Raw genomic sequence first — 15,800 nt, 5'->3', positions numbered from 1 at the left:
GCGGGGTGACCCTGTGTTCGACACAGGACGCAGCTAGGCGGTTCTGTCGCGGTTTTTTGATCGCGAGTGCATAGGGCCGTGGCGTGATCGCCTAAGCATTTGACGCATCGGGGGCGCGCGTGACAGTTACGGGAAGAATGCCCGTATAATTGGCAGTTATGGCACTGGCTAGGTGTGCCTTTCTTGTGTGGGGTTTCGACTGCGATTCCGGAAAGGCTACAGACCGTTCGGATGTTGAATATTTGCTTACCCTCGGGGGTAGGCTGGAGGGCGACGAGAACCATATTATATGGCTCCCTTCCGCGGCCTGTGTGCATGCGGTGTACGGAGTTAACCGGTAGGCCTTGTTCGAGAAGGTCGGCCTTGACGAGCTCGGCATCCAACTCTTTAGGGATGCCACGTATAACGGCACGGAGTTCGCGCTCCTCCTGGAGCGTATATGTGTGGAAACTTATACGCTCCTTACGGAGGTAAGAAGAGAGGGCCCTATGGTCGTCGGATGTTCGAACCTTAATTTGAATGCCGTTCGCGAGGTTACGGGCATTCGTAAAATTGATATTTTTGGCCTTAAGGGCCAGGGAAACTCGTTCCCAAGCTGCCTTCTCTTGAAGGATTACCGGGGGAGGGGTCTGGGCTTTATTTTGTGCCACCGGACGCGGCGACGGAGTGGCACGGGCTGGAGGCGCAACGGGAGTCTGAGGGCGGGGGCGCGACGCGTTCGCGGCTTTGCTAATTTTAGCGGCCGCGGGAGCTCGAGACTCCGCGGCACGCTTCTTACCCTTTTGCACCAGGGTGAATCCATCCGTCGATGAGGCGGGAGCGAGGTCGACCTCCATCTCCGAGTCAGAGTCGGAGGACGAGGAGGCGGGCGCAGGTGACCTACGAGTAGGTGTTTTGGACGGCGCGACGGAGGCCGCGGATGATCGCGCTGCTGGAACGGTGACCACGGCGGACGACGCAGCAGTTTTACTCGCCAGTATAGGCGACGCGGGAACGGCAGGCACGACAGAGGCTGCGGTGCTCGATGCAGAAGCTTTGCACGCAGGTACAGGCGACGCAGGAGCAGCGAGCTCGGTGGAGTCCACGAGAGGGCTCGCAGTGTGATCGGCCTTGAAGGCCTGAAACTCGGAAGTGAGCTTTGGGTAGCGAAGCCGGAGAAATTCCGCAAATACAGCGTCCATGATGTCTACGTGCCCAGGTGGGGCTACCCTGGGTCTTAGAAAACACTCGCCTTGCGGCGAGGCCCCAACTTCTCGGACCTGAGCGGTTCTATTGAACACAGGTGGCGATGCGGCACGATTACTGCAGGACAAAGAAAAATCACAACAAAACGGAAATAACAAAAAGAAACAAAACAATTAAACACTTCCAGGAAGACAGTTTGTCGGCAGATGTACCACGAACACAGAAATAACAAAAGGAAACAAAACAAATAAAAACTTCCAGGAAGAGCACTTAGTCGGCAGATGTACCACGAACACAGGCCGCGCGAACAATGGCCGGGCTAACAAAAGCCGGGCGAACAAAGGCCGGGCGATCGAGTGGTCGATGAGCACGTCCGCGCGTGACGGGTGCCTCTATCCCAGACGTATGTATGTTAGTATGTAACGGGATCTTTGAACATAATTTTGACCCCCTTCAGAACGTCGGATTAACTCGAAATTTGGTATACTTGTTAAGAGCCAATAACAATTCAATATTAAAAAAAAAACTGAAAAATGAAATAAAAAAATGGACACGTCAACTAAAAAAAAATTGTTTAAAAAAACGAAAAAATACGCTATAATAGAAAATTCAACTAAAAAATGAAAAATAAATAACAGTTTAAAAATACTAAAAAAATACGCTTTTATAGATAATCCCACTAAAAAATAGAAAATAAATCTTAATAAGCTTGAATTAAAAATAGTGTAAGAAAAAATGATTTTATTGTAAAAAAAAGCGTGGGGTGCTTTTCAGGATATTATCAAAATAGCCCTTCTACTCATATCTGTTCATAAAATATTTATAACTACTCATACCATGCACCACCATTTTCTAATTTTTTAGTGGGATTTTCTATAAAAGCGTATTTTTTTAGTTTTTTTAAACTATTATCTATTTAATTGAAGGTTTTAGTAGTGCGAACAATCATGTGTAAATCAACCTAAACTGTTTCGTTAGGGATGCCGTTGTACGTTTTCGCGGTCTAGTGACTAAGGAAAATTGAATTTTCGTGACGACATCGCTTCACTTGTTGAGCGGCGTCGAATAATCTTCGAATAGAAATTGTACGTACATTTATGTGTATCTACTGTATTTGTATGAAATTCGATCATTTTGAGAGATATTGGAATAGATAGGTTGTTGATGATGTGCCGGTATAATTACTAATGCCAAGGATTTAATTTGTAAACAAGAGAACATACAAAACATGCCAAACGCTGGTTAATTAATCTGAGTTTTAATATTATAGTATAATGATAAACTTTTGAGTGAAGTAGAAAGTGATTTTAGCTACTGTTCTTGTACAGGAAATAACATTTTTGAGGTATGTAATGTTGTTAAATATAAAAAATTGAAGTTTACGATGTCATTTAGAAATAACTAATTTAAAAACATTTCAACTCTATTCATGTGACTAGTCGGTATTACAAAGAAAGATGCAAAGTGCAAAAAAAGAGGCAAAGTGCGAGTACTGTTCCTAATCTGTACGTCGTTTTGCAACTAAAATTTATACTATTTTCTCATCACAAAATGTCAAAGACAAATTTGTAAATTTGCGTAAATGCTGGTCGTTTTGTGAAATTTCAGACATAAGTACCACCACTCGCGGCTTAGCCAATCCGTCGGCCAGTCTATGGACCGTCAAGGCGGTGTGCCCGGTCTTCGCTGACTTGGTGAAATGCGACCAGGGACGGGTCATCTTTCGGTTGAGGCAGATGCTTACCTGACAAGGGAATTTCAGCTAGTACATCATATGGCTGTGAGAAGAACATGGGCGAGCACACGCTAGCGGACTGGCTCGCGTGGGAAAGGCAGTACCGTATCCTTGTGACAAAATAGGAACGGACTTATATCTGCCGACCGTCGTGGCTACGACATTTGGCAGCGACGAGTCCTGGAAGAAGATTCTCGACTTCTGCGAGTTCACCATCTCTACGAGAAAGAGACGTCTCATTGTACTGTTTTGACGGTTGTCATCAACTCATCCTCACAAAGAGGTCAGATGTTGACATTTATAAAGATGAAGTCACAACGTTCCCTTCCGCTAGTTTCTTGTAAGCCTCAGAGCACAATGTTCAATATGCGTAATTTGCTTAAACCTCCAACCTAGTCCGAAACCAGTGAATCTGATTAAAGCACCATGTAATAGCCAGAGCTCATTTTAGATTCATTCATATTCAAATCCTTCGCCACTATGAGAAATGTACGGGAAACTGATTTAAACTGCATGTAGTGCGAATGATTGCTTATTCCTCTGAACACCCACACAAGCCCACATGCTGGTACATTCTCTCTCACAAAGCCTTCCAGCATATTTAATTGCGGAACGAAGTAATATATGAGCTTAGCAAACAACCCATCTGTACATTTCTGTTTTGAAACTTTACTGTGAACTTTCCTCTAATTACTTATATGTTGTGGTGAAAAAAAAGATGCTTTTCAGGTACATGATTTTTATGATCATTTTTAACCTTCTATCAAGTTTAAAATGTTCAATTCATACGTACGTGTGGGAACATTACCAACTTCATGTTGTATAATATTGATCATAATGCTTAGTAAGTTAAGGAAGACCGCATTTACTATTAAAAATACCTGCTTGATATTTTTTTCTTTTGCGCTAAGGATTTAATTGCCACATCAACATCACACCCTATTATACTCTATACGAACAGGGCATTATATTCCCACACCCATATAGATTCACTCCAATCACTACAGTCTCACTTCTACGGAATTGCCTTTTGGAGTTCCTAAGTTTGTGAGGAATGGATCTCGAAATCATCAGAAAAGACCCAAAGTCTGCGTCGAAACGCTACTTTGATACGTCAGCGCGACATAATAACTCTGTGAAACGTGGTCGCCAGACCATATAGCTCTGATATGGGTCATGCAAAGAATAGTCATCGTCGACATGTCTTTACAGATCTGTCTGATCCACTAACACTTTTGTTAGTCGATTAGGCTTGCAGCCTTATCACTGGGGTCAGGCATAAGGCATGGTAGTCGTACACGTCGAAGAGCTCAACGTGAAACTTAGTCCATAGCATCACACATGCTCATCAAATTAAATAAGTAGTACTAAAATTGAGAAAATTGATCTTTTATCGTTTTCGTTTCTTTCGAAGTTACGACGTAAATATCTGAAACTATTTTAATATAAATAGTTCCTTCAAGTCTGGAAGTTGAACAACAGATTTTGTGTTCTTTCCGCGCTTATAAGATACAGGCCTAAGCCAGAAATTCTAATTAAAATACTCGATTGCGGAAAAATAAATAAATGAAAAGTTAGATTATGAAAAGTAAATATAAAAATTAAGTTCTTAATTAATCGATAATTTGGTTATTACATTCTCACTCGAAAAATATTTCAGTAGCTTGAGTGCGGCGATCTAGGTTTTTAAATTGATATTCTATAAGTCAGGAACTAGTTGAACAGCTAAGCCAAAGGTAGGATCGCTACCCAACTTTAATTCGTCAACCATAAATTTATGTAAAATCAAAGAACAATATAAAATGTCGCTTAATAAACGGGTAGATCCTGTTAAGTTAACGTAAACGTAGTTCAACAAGGAAACTTTCGTAGTTTTTGTCCGACCCCTGTTTCCTAACGAACCTATCACTATAATTGAAAATATCTTTTAAAATCCAATTCCGTATAGATCATCCTTTCAAAATATTTATTTTAAATCTATCTTATTTTATAAATACATTTTTTTATTGCTTATATAGATGGACGAACTCACACACACAGGTGTTAAGTGGTTACTGGAGCCCATAGACATCTACAACGTAAATGTGCCACCCAACTTGAGTTATAAGTTATAAGATCTCAGTATAGTTACAACCCCACCCTTCAAACCGAAACGCATTACTGTTTCACGGCAGAAATAGGCAGGGTGGTGGTACCTACCCATGCGGACTCACAAGCGATCCTACCACCAGCCAAAAAACATTTGTCGAATAATCAAAAGCGTATATTTGTAGGTTTGCTTTTTTATTTGAACATGTTCTATTCTATTAAAACTTTGCAGATCTTTAGTAAAATTGTTTCAGTTTTTACATATTGACCGAATTTGTTAAGTCGATATTCTAATCTCTTCAACGCTTATCAAAAATGCTACGATTTTCAATTAAACCCCTGGTTCGTTTCCACAGAACGTTCTCTTCAACATCGCGTACCCTTACACACAATACCAAAACAAATATTTAAGCAATATCCACGGCCTCCTTGAAAAGGACTTCATTAAAATTGGTTTAGTAACAAATTTTTAATTGGTACCGCTCCTTATTACTTCATTCCATAAATTTCTAAAGGAGTTTTAAAGGTAATTTATTTGGTGCTTGTTTTACGGTGGTTTTTACGAATGTTCCGTTATAACTACTGAACCATGCATCTGATTGACTTGAAACTTCTGTCAATAAAATATTTACATATTGGTATCTAATAGTACGTCACTATTTTTTACGCTAAAATTATTCTTAATCATAGACTTTTTTAATTACCGAAAATTTCTTCTTTTAGCTCAGCTAACTGATAAAGCGGGGCTTTTGTTTTTTTAAAACTATTAGCCATTATCAGTTTATTATTTATTATTTCATCAATGTACAGGTTTTGCGTTTATATTTTTATTTTCCGCTAGTTACAAAAGTGTATTTTTTTAGGTTCTTAAACTATTTTTATATATTACTAGCTGACCCGGAACACGTTGTGTTGCCTCAAATAAGATTTCTAGGGAAATTCTAGTGTAGAAAAAAAAACCTCATTCAACCACATAATACCTCATTATAAAAAGTAAGAAAATATCCAAAAAATAAAATAAAATAATAAATGTTTGGGGTGGACAACCCTTATCACTTAGGGGTATGAAAAATAGATAGTAGCCGATTCTCAGACCTACTGAACATACTATTGATACACAAATAAAACCAATATAACATGGCTGGCAAGCTACGATTGATACACAAATAAAACCAAAAAAACGTGGCTGAAAAATGTATAGTGAGTAAGACAGGAGACCGGCTTCGTCCTCATCCCTACTACGTGATGTTTGCTGGATGAGTGGTGACACCTGGCGGGGATAGCTGATCGATTGATAGTTGATCAGTAGTCGACCGGCAAAGGTGGAAGATCAAATTCAATTTGAAAAAAAATTATTATAGCAATTTGAAATTATAAGCTCTGAATAAGAATTTATCGTACTGCAATTATAATATTTGATTGCCATCTTGCAACCTTATTGGGGATCTATGCATAGAATAAAGAAAAAAACGGGATGGACAAAAAATAGGGGTTGATCGTATAAGAGTGAAAATTGAGAGTAATATGATTTTTTTTTATTTTAAGTCAAGACAAAATAAAAACGAAATTTTTGCAAAAAAAATTAAGGTTTTTAATTAACAAATAAAAAATAAGGGTTGATCGTAGAGGGGTGAAAATTTAGGGTTGTATGTATTTTTGTATGCTGTATCATAAAACAATAAAAACAAAAAAAAGGTCTAAAAATAAAAATAAAAATATACGGGTGGAATAAACATTTAGGGGGATGAAAAATAAATGTTGTCCGATTCTCCACCCTGGCCGATATGCACGCTAAGATTCACGAAAATCGGTCGAGCCGTTTCGGAGGACCGTGACACGATAATTTTATATATTAGATTTTAATTTATATGTATTTATTTATTTATATATTTCTGCTTTTTTGTTCTTTAATGATGGTAATGTCATAGTTAGATAGAATCAGCAAAAAAAGTATTCGTCTACAATTTAGTGCATCGTATCCGAAAACATTATATGTTTTATTTGTAATCTAAACATTTAACCCAATGCATCACTTTATATGAGACTCTCCCTGTCAATTTGAGCAATCAAGTACTTTCTATCCAATGACAGGTTCTGCGATTACCATGATTTTAACGGAGTATTAGGGTTTGATTCCGGAGGAGCCTGAGATATGCCTCCAATAAATCATATCGAGGGAAAGAAGCGCATACAAGCCTTAGTTCGTGACACACGGTGTGTTGAAAGTAAATCCCGAAGATTCTGTTCAATCAAGATAATCTGACAATTTTATTAAATTATTATATTCTCAACGGTCCTTGATAAAGTGTGCTAAGTTTCAAATAAAATACGTGGCTTGGAAAAGGTCAAAATCATATTAAAAAATTCATTACAGTAGATACATAAAACAAGCTAATAAATGTGTGTTAAAAATAAATCGTAAGCAAGCGATTTTTAGAATTATCTTCTGTTTGTTAGCTTTGTTTGTTTGCGGAGGTACATCTGCGGAAGGACTAAACTATATAATGGTATAAACTAAGTACTGGTGGTAGGACCTCTTGTGAGTCCGCGCGGGTGGGTACCACCGCCCTGCTTATTTCTGCCGTGAAACAGCAATGCGTTTCGGTTTAAAGGGTGGGGCAGCCGTTGTAACTATACTTGAGACCTTAGAACTTATATCTCATAGGTGGGTGGCGCACTTACGTTGTGGATGTCTATGAGCTCCAGTAACCACTTAACACCAGGTGGGCTGTGAGCTAGTCCACTCATCTTAGCAATAAAATAAAAATAAAAATTTGATTTTCATGTAATCTTCCTCGATAGAAATTAATTTCGAACAGAAGCTATCCACAGGTTTTTATTATTGTAATTTTCTTTCATAATGAATTTCCATATGAATTCCGTTTTTATTTCCATATTTCCCCATAAATCGATCGTTTTATGATGTTAAAACGATTCAATTTAGAGATGCAATTATTTTTGAAGCAAAATACATGATAATCACAAAATAAATCTCTAAATATACGATGATCACAAAGTTAGTACAAACAACCGAAGGATAGAATTTCCGTCAAAAACAAATACAATAATAGTCTCAGTTAAAATAAATTATGAACTTCTCCTTATTATCTTCGTTGTTGGTGTGAATTATGTATGACGTACTTTTGATTATTGACAATATATATTTTTCGTTTTGAATAATCTGGTTTAAGATTCAGCATAGTATAGTAAAATCGCTAAGAGAGATTAACAGAAAAAAAGTTAGGTAACAAAAAACTTAAATTACATACATTTGTAGTTAGATATCTGAAATTTAATACGATCCATGTATTCTAAATCTCGACAGTTGCATGTATTTAATATTTGAACAAAGCTTTTATTGTAGACATTTCAAAATCTTAGACAAATTTCAACTGAATAACATGATCTAATATGCTTAACAGATACTTTGAGTTAGAAATTAAACCTTCTGAAATCTAATAATGGAAATTTTAGAATTGTTATAGCTTCTAAAAAGTAATGTTTTGCATATGTTTTTTATTTATTTATTGGTAATGGTAAGTGGTTACCATCGCCCATAGACTTCAGTAATGCCAGGAGCAGAGCCAAGCCGCTGCTTACCGCTATGTATTTCATAAGCATGATTGTACTGAAATATAGTCGAAAATTGTTTTAAATTATGACTGTGCCATGCTTCTGAGCTCGATCCGAATCTCATCCCGTCACAGACACAAGAATTTTACATCCCACTATCAGTCCATCAGTTTGTTCAGACCATATCATCTGTTTTCGGGCCGGGAGACGGTACTTCAAGGTACTATAAGGTTCCCATGTCTAATGCGCGGGATATGTGGGTTACGAGGGCCGAAGATGGTAAAGAGGCCCACGCGCTGAGTGAGAAGCGAGTGTGGAAACTCCATTTTGATGTCCAGGAAGCGCAACCCAGTCACCTCACTCAGACGCCTACGTTTCCGATGACCAGGGGGGCCCTTGACGGCAGTACCCTCCTGGCCATATGAAAAGGCACAGCCTACCCCACTTTTACCGACAGAAATACAGGTGTCTGGTCTGAATGATACCTCGTACGTCAAGTACCCCGGCTACGTATTGCAGTGCCACTTCCTGCGTAAAGCCGGCGTTTACGGACCTGTCTCACTGGCGGCTACGCGTAGACCATGGGGGTTGTACCCAAATCGTCTGTACAGGTCCCACAGTAGTTAGTGATGCATATTCAACTCTTTTTAGCACCTGCTGGAGGGAAATGAGAAAGTGCTTGAGCAGTACCCATCTACAAAGGTGGCGGTACTTGAAGACTTTAACACTCGCCACTAAGAGTGATTGGGGTCCAGAGCCGGGGTTGGCCTGCCTACGATATTGCATTGATCTACGGCCTATCCCAGAAGATAACACAGCCCACCTATGTCCTAGATATTAGGGACACAACCCTTCTTTGTTGCACCTTCTGCTGACCACTCAACCAGCAAGATAGAGTGTGGTGGTTGATCCTCCAATTGGATTATCTGATCAGCGCTTTCTCCAGGCTCAGATACCACTTTCTCGTCCTGATCTTCTGACGATAACTGGATGGGTAGTATAAGTTAGCAGATTGGGATGAAATTCGTGAATTTACAGATCCTACTCATAGAGGCGACTTTGCTTTGATCGCGATGTCTTTGCGTACCGACTTAAAGATGTGGTGTTTCAAGCTATGGAATTGTTCATTCCTGCTTCTAAAATGCCCGTTGGGTCGCAGAAGAACGTGGTATAATAATGCCAATAGGAATGCTGCATGCCTCAAGCAATTCGCCTACGCGGCATGGCATGATACCAAGAGACGTCGACGATCCCAACGTCCCATAGTCCTTTACTATGGACGTTGGGATCCCGAATGCCACTTCCAAGTTCTACGAAAGGACCATTGGCATGCTGAAGTCAAAGCACCTTGGCCAATTTGGAGAGCCATTGAAGTGCTATGCTTCTGGGAACCATGCTTTTTGGTCTGGTCTGGCACTGGTCAACAGTGCAAAATATTAAGCTCATTTTTTGGTTAAGCTCTTCGCTTCGAATCTGACTGTGGATGACGGGAGGCCAACATCTCCTAATGTGATAGTTCTCTGACGGAGAACCACTTCACACAGTGTGCGGTAAGACGAGAGTTTTGGATCCATAAGTCGAGTGGGCTAGATTTATCCCTAAAACATGTGCCGCTGAGTTGACTTCATGATGATTCGGTAGTAAAGGCATTCGCGAAGCAGCTGGCCTTGAGGTGTCAAGTGTAGTTCAGCTCAGCAGCTCTTAGTAAATTCAAAGTTTCTAGCTGAGCACTAGCTTGCCTACCTGTGCTGGCGAAGCTGGAAAAAGCTTCAAATCCAAGTTATTCACTAGCGAAAAAAAAAGTTTAAAAAAAACACGCACTTCCCCATATCTGGTGGTAATAATCTTTTCACCCAGGCTGTGGGAGCTTCTCAAACATAACTAGAGCTCCTCTAAGACAGATGTTAATGCTACACCTATAACCATTTCAGACTATTTCTAAAAAAGCGTAAAAACTTTCACCTTACTAGCATCACCTTAGCATCACACCTTTAATGGGCATATGTTCTATCTCTCTGTATTCCTTGAAGTTGCGTCGTCGTAGTCTTTCCTATACTGATCTAATATCAAATGTCAGCTTGATAACTTTAAGGTAGACAGCGGCTTTGCTGCCCTGTAATTTACGGCATCTATAAGCGGCGGTGTCTTTTTACGTTTAGTTAGGCCACTTGGTCGTCTATCATCCACAGCAATCAATATAATTAATACTGTCTGGACAACTGAAACTGTTACAATAATATTGAATTCGAAGCATATTCATTCACATTTGTCAGTACTTAAAAAAAGAAAATCGGTTTATAAGTTTACTAGCGATCCGCCCTCGCTTCCCTTCGGAAACTGTAATTCATTATTGATTTCTCCACTATTTAATGGATGCTATTATACATAAAAACCTTCCTCTTCAATCGCTCTATCTATTAAAAAACCGCATCAAAATCCGTTGCGTAGTTTTAAAGATTTAAGCATACATAGGGACAGACAGATATAGGGACAAAGAAAGCGACTTTGTTTTATACTCTGTAGTGATAGCACTTATAAGTGGAGGAGAGAATAGTACTTAACTGAATTTTCATTCTTGTAAAAAACCTGCCTATTTCGATTGTTTTTATTTTTTTATTTTATTGCTTAGATGGGTGGACGAGCTCACAGCCCACCTGGTGTTAAGTGGTTACTGGAGCCCATAGACATCTAGAAAGTAAATGCGCCACCCACCTTGAGATATAAGTTCTAAGGTCTCAAGTATAAGTACAACGGCTGCCCCACCTTTCAAACCGAAACGCATTACTGCTTCACGGCAGAAACAGGCAGGGCGGCGGTACCCACCCGCGCGGATTCACAAGAGGTCCTACCACCAGTAATTACGCAAATTATAATTTTGCGGGTTTGATTTTTATTACACAATGTTATTCCTTCACCGTGGAAGTCAATCGTGAACATTTGTTGAGTACGCATTTCATTAGAAAAATTGGTACCCGCCTGCGGGATTCGAACACCGGTGCATCACTTCAACACGAATGCACCGGACGTCTTATCCTTTAGGCCACGACGACTCCATTATTTAATACTAATGCTCGTTAATACTAAACATAAAGTCGTCGTAGTCATAAAAAAAAACACGCTTGCTCTACTCATATCGGGCTATGCGACTGGCTGTGCCTCTGTTAAAAAACCCCAGACAGGAACCAATTTTTGTAAGGAAATCATACTTTACATATGTCCACGAATCACTACCACAATGAAAAACATCATCTAATAAAAACAACATATAATCAATAATTATATATTACGTAATTACCAGTTGTAAGCGTTTTTTAAGCCCGCTCGGTTTAATACTATCACCCTGCCTATTAATATGCCGAAGCAGATGTACGTTCCGATTTCAGGTTTTAGACCTCATATCTCAAGGCGGATTGTGACACTCGCTTCGTGTTGTCAATGGGCTCCAGTAACCGCTTAATACCAGGTGCGTAATACCTCGTATACATGAAAAAAAAAAACGATTCACAAGCGGAAGAGTGTTTAAGCATTCTTTGCATATTTTATAAATAGATCAACTAGCTGTAGTTCAGCATTAAGATTACAAAGTAATTAAAAAGAATTTTAAGGAACACCAATCAACAAAACCGTTAAAAACGCGGTATATAAAAAGACACATTCACGAAACATCCCCGTCGCTTTACAGCTCGGCTCATTTGGAGGTAATTGAGTGCGTGAATATTTTAAAAGAGCCCTGGTGTTAGAGTGTTAACTCATATAGATGGAAAATGTGATGCTCGTTGTACCCTCCATCGACCACATGAGGAACTCCATACAAAATTAGCTTGGTAATTTGACAGAATGTTTTCAATTCGAAGAAAATTCACTTTTAACTGTGTGAATGAGAAGATATGCTGCGAATAGATGTATGACATTTGTATTATTAAATGCATAATTAATCCACAGATTAAGTTTAAAAGTAAAAGAAAAGTAAGTAAGTAAAGTAAGTAAAAAAGAGAGAAAATTAATATCTATTCCACATATACCAAATTTTATACCAAAAGCGTCTTATAGGACTAAAGGCATTTTTTTTGCAGTACTAATCAATTTACTCTACTTCATTTTATTTGTAAGGTAGAGTCTGCGTAATCTAGATATCCGCCGCTGAGATATAATCATTTAGTGTTAACAAATCGTGCAACTCGCAACACGTCCTGCGACTCACCAATATAAGAATTAGGAAGACTAAAAGATGCCTGACAGACCAAATAATGTAAGATCCTTGGAACACGTTACGGTAATACATGAAGATCGTCACGGTTGTTTATGACAACTAGTACCTAATGCTAATAATTCTAAGAGTTATGCTGCTTTTCAAAAACTTGCGAAACAAGTTTACGGTCCGCTATAACTGTCGCTAATTGTATGAAAAACAACATTTTCTTGAAACTACTCGCGAGCCACCAATCATTCGTTGATATTACTATCAATAAAAATCCTACATCAACTTATGTAAGCCTATTTAAAGAATACGGGACACCATCATGGTCGTCGAAGTCGTTGTGGTCTAATCGATAAAACGCCTGGTATGTACGTTGTACGGGGCGATGCGTATCTACTGGTATTCAAATCCCGCAGGCAGATACTAATTTTTCTAATGAACTACGGAATAAAGATGAAGGAACAACATCGCGTAATAAAAAACAAACCCGCAAATATTACAATTTAAGACGTAGATTTTAAGGCTGAAAGTGTGTTGCGGAAATACTGTTATTATTTCTATCGACTTCGGTACCTCTTTAGCAATAAAAATAAAATTAAAAAACATCAAGAAAAGACGAATAAATCTTAATACTGCACCAAGAGAACAAATAAGCTTAAGACGTCAAGGTTTCTACATAAAAAGAATAAATAACTCGAAGGTAGATTTCTAGATAGATCTATCTATTTAGAAAAAAAAAAACTACTTCTTATAACGAGACCTGTTTTACGTACTAATTTGAAACTCGTATATTGGTTAACAGCAGGAAAATAATCCCATGATTTCATTGTCTACACCATATCCAATCTCAAAGAATTATTATATAAACGTATGCTGAATCGTAAAAAGATTGATTATGTACATTCATAATAATAAAATTGTTGTTGTAATTATTTTTAAATGCACGCAATGAAGTCTAAAATCATTATAATTTTGTCTTCTATTCGTATTTCTTCGTAATTTATATTATTCCATCAATTGCAATTTAACCCTTGAATTTTCCTCCTTTTTCTAACATAAATTTCGATACAAATTTATTTTATAATTGGTAACATCATTTTTCGTGTTGAACCGTTCGATGTGTCCATTTGATTATGACCTGATTGTAAAATTCATGTTATGAAAACATATTGATGGACAGCTTGTTACTAGACTTCCTTTCATTTTGCTCAGATATTTTAGTATTAACTTCCAGAAATATCTAACGCACCGTAATAGTATCTATTTAGATAGATAAATAAAAATCAATTGCCATGTTTATGCCGATTTAACTAGGACAAGGATTGTATGAAATCATTATTATGAGAAAATCCACGAGAAAAATATCAAGCGCTTTTATTCCTAATTTTTTCAATTAATGTGACTGAATATATTTTTAACTATTCAAAATAAATCGATGTATTGAACAAGGTTAATTTAAAAGTTAAATCAAAATTCATGTAAAGTAATGAATTAACTTTTGTAGTTTTTTTTTATTAATTTATTAATCTATATAATACATGTATAAACGAAATGAATGATCCCTTGTTAAAATGACAGTATGCCGTCCGAGCTTCTGCCGCCGGACATAATATGTTTTGCGAGAAAAATTATAGTAAGAGAATGCAATAAGAGCTAAAATTCTTATACGTTCCCTATTATGCTTAAATAATTTGTTAAATTCAAAATGTCTAAACTATTTTTCAATTAATTGTAATACATAAAAATATATATTAGAGTTTTGAAAGATTAACAAATTGTATAAAAAGTTTTTCTCTCACACAATAATTTTCCGTACATCAAGGATAATTATTTCTTCAAATATAATGGGCTTTATTTTCGTTTTACACAAAAGAGATATAAATTTGAGAGACAATAAGTGACCCAAGGCTATCCTCGTCTCATTTTATCCGCGAAATACTACTTGGGGTTGCTAAGCCCCAATTAAAAAAATCAGAAATACTCCTAGTAAATTTTAGTTCAGTCTATTGTTCTCGTTTAATGTTTTGCTTTAAATAAGCAGGGATCAAGTTTGACGGAGAGATATTAAATGAAACACCTCAATAAGAACATTCTTTTCAAGAAAGAAAACGGCAAGCACAGGAAGAGACCAGGATCAGGGTCGCTTAAGTGAAAAGTAAAAATGAGCCGATCTTTCGCTCAATATCGGCCTACCTGTTGCGGCGCCGCGCCCGCCGTAAACCGCGCCTCACTCAAACTTTTACGCGCCCTTCCTTCGGTTACTTGCCAGTACTTTAGCCCTGTGACCAAATAAAAAAAAAAAAAAGAAAAACTTACCAGTAGTTTCCTTCTGGACATCTGTAACGACATTGCTGATTTTTTGAACGAAGTTTGTTATACTTCCCGTCAGTTTGAGGCCGTATTTAGACTTTTGGGTCAAAGAAATGTGCGCTATTAGCGCGAGTGATCGCGATTGAGGTTTCTTGGCTTGGGACGTCCGCACGCAGAGCCGTGCCAAGAGACAGTGAAGCTTCCCCTCAGACCTCACCACCGGTATAGCCTCCACCCCGCGCACTGCACCTACCCCTGCGAACAGCTACGATCCTACCATTTTCTGCCTTTTCCTGATCATGACAATTTTATTCTGTTATTAAACATAATACATATTTTTTTATTCTAATTCGTAACATGTTTCATCTTCAACTTCACTTTTTTTCATTTGATTGGATCAAATTATTGTCACGAGTGCTTACTTACGAGTGCTACCAAAATCGCTTGGTGCTGTCCAAATTAAAACTCAAATAATTACATGGGAGCTAGCAGTTTTGTAAACATGAATGAAATAAGACGGAATGAAGATTAAAATAAATTATATTTTACATATCTAAGGAAACTCATTCGAATCATCTAATATTAATACAGGTGTCTTGATGCGTATTTACAAAAATACAAAATGAAGTACACTACTACTATATTCGAAAGTGTTCGTTTACGAAGGCACACGACTCCACGACTTGTCACTTGACTATTAGCGGTTTTCGT

At 38.0% G+C, this 15,800-nt stretch overlaps 1 protein-coding gene across 2 annotated transcripts in view; it reads right to left on the bottom strand.

Moving 5' to 3' along the window:
- LOC101742848 (SCY1-like protein 2) overlaps window positions 1-15,278 on the bottom strand; it is a 103,703-nt gene extending 88,425 nt beyond the window's left edge. The window contains exon 1 of one of the 2 annotated variants that reach the window (XR_005245172.2): window positions 15,096-15,250. The gene's annotated coding sequence lies outside the window, so the exon portion shown is untranslated. Of the gene's footprint in view, window positions 1-15,095 lie in introns of both variants that reach the window. The other variant, XM_038013757.2, reaches the window with a different exon arrangement.
- Between the last annotated feature and the right edge of the window lie 522 nt (window positions 15,279-15,800).

This window comes from Bombyx mori, chromosome 1, assembly GCF_030269925.1.
Source record: "Bombyx mori chromosome 1, ASM3026992v2".
Classification (NCBI taxonomy): Eukaryota; Metazoa; Arthropoda; class Insecta; order Lepidoptera; family Bombycidae; genus Bombyx; species Bombyx mori.
The sequence above is the reverse complement of the archived record's forward strand: the minus strand, read 5'-3'. Positions and strand labels throughout refer to the sequence as shown.